This window comes from Rattus rattus, chromosome 12 (assembly GCF_011064425.1).
Source record: "Rattus rattus isolate New Zealand chromosome 12, Rrattus_CSIRO_v1, whole genome shotgun sequence".
Lineage (NCBI taxonomy): Eukaryota > Metazoa > Chordata > Mammalia > Rodentia > Muridae > Rattus > Rattus rattus.
In genome coordinates, this window is record NC_046165.1 from 87,253,633 (window position 1) to 87,255,867 (window position 2,235).

Sequence of the window (2,235 nt, forward strand, 5' to 3'; positions counted from 1 at the left end):
TGTCTTTTCTTTCCTCCTTCTTCCTCCTTCCTTCCCCCCTTTCTAATTAGAGCCCTCTACCATCCCCCACACCCCCTAGCAGATGGCTTGTATCCTACTATTCCTCTCTCTCCCTTTTTACCTTCCTGGTCTCTGCAGTTGCTCCAGGATATATACTCACATGTGAAGATTTAAAGCTAGGAGCTCTCATGAGAGAGAACATGTGATGTTTGTCCTTCTGGGTCTGGGTTACCTCCTTCAATAGGATCTTTTCTAGTTCTATCCGCTCACATACAGATCTCAGAATTTCATTTTTCCCTTACAGCTGAATAATTTTCCATGGTGTTTATGTACTTCCAAATATAAGAAAGTCAAGGCAGGGGTTGGGGATTTAGCTCAGTGGTAGAGCGCTTACCTAGGAAAGCAAGGCCCTGGGTTCTCCCCAGCTCGAAAAAAGAACCAAAAAAAAAAAAAAAAAAAAAAAGTCAAGGCCAGATGACATCACTGAACAGACTGGCTGCACCAAGTAATACCGTAACCAATACGAAACACCAAGCCTTAAGGGTATCAGAAAGAAGCATAATATACAAAATTCTGAATATACCAAATGTATATAAATGACGAGACTAGATTTTTTTTTAGTGTGTATTATAAGATGAGAACTGTATCAAAAAACCTTCTAACTAGAAAAAAAATCTTCATTTCTTTGGAGAGAAACTTTAGAAGCTAAAATTAATAGATTGAATTAATCTATAATTTGGAAGAAATTTCCTTGAATACAGGACAGAGCAATTTAATTGACTTTTGTTCGAAAAAGTATAATTTTGTGCTTTGATATTTGTTCTTTCAATAAATTGTTTTCTGGGGGGGGAGAAAATGTCTCAATAAAACAACAAATGTACAATAATTTTAAAAGGCAAAAGATAAATGGTCCTTCTAAATAATTTAGAGCCCTCTAATTCTGGCCACGGAAATGTCAGAGTTTACCATTCCTCAGATCTCGGGCATAGGCAGGCCCAGTAAGCTGTATAGATGTCCCCCACCCAAAAGCCTTCTTAATGTTCAGAATAGGAGAGCAAGAATGGTGACAGAGCAGTACAGGAGACAGCCAGCGATGTGGTTGTTTTCCTCCATCACACGTGGACATCCTACCACTGAGGCCTGAGCATGGTGGTGCACGCCTTTAATCCCAACACACAGGAGGCAGAGGCAGGCAGGTCTCTGTGTTCAAGATCAGCCTGGTCTACAGAACCAGTTCCGGGGATCTGGGGCTACACAGAGAAACCTTGATTTGAAAAACCAAAAGAAGAAAAGTAAAAGGAAAGGAAAAGGAAAAAGCAAGGAAGGAAGGAAGGAAGGAAGGAAGGAAGGAAGGAAGGAAGGAAGGAAGGAAGGAAGGAAGGAAGGGAAGGAAGGAAGGAAGAAAGGAAAAGAAAGAAAGAAAGAAAGAAAGAAAGAAAGAAAAGAAAGAAAGAAAGATCCTATCACATAACCTCAGAGGATGACCTTCTTGGGAGATAGATCTTTAAGTGATTAAAGTGGGTCCTCGTTTAGTAGTTTAGTAGTGTCCCCATAGGAAGAGAAAGTTGGATCTAGATTTATGTAAATAGCGTGAAGACAGGAGAAGAAGAAGCCATGGAGAGAGACCTAGAATAAAGCTCCATTCAGCCTTGCATACACCTTGACACCAACAGCCAGCCTCCCAGATATAAGAACATTAACTTTGGTTGTTTTAAGCCTCCTAGTCTAGGGTCCTATTATAGATGCCTAGCTTCCCTTGGGAATGTGACAGTTGGCCCTAGAATCTGCACTTCTGACAAACTGAGTAAAACTGGGTAGCAGCTGGAAGACCACCTTTGAGAAGCAGTGCTCTGGGATGCCCAAATCAAGGCTGGAAGGGCACCTAGCGCTAACAGACTCTTGCCAGGAGCCCTCACACTCTCCAGGCCTGAGCCTCCAATGGTAAAGATCCCAACTCAGACTCCTATAATGTGTGCCCACGAACAGCGAGTGATCAATGCTAGAAAGCTATTCTGTCCACTCCTGAAATGTGACCTACGGATGAGTGGTCTAGATTCTGCCAAGTTAGGCCAGCAGCTCTTAACTGAAGCAAGGCAGAGGAGTGGGGGGAAAATGTTCTCTGCTATCCAGTCAAACCGTCCCAACAGTAAGTGGTAGTAAACAGAGCTCACAATAAGTCCAAATAACCAGTCGTACATGAAAAATATCAATCATCTTTCATCTTACCCCACTCAG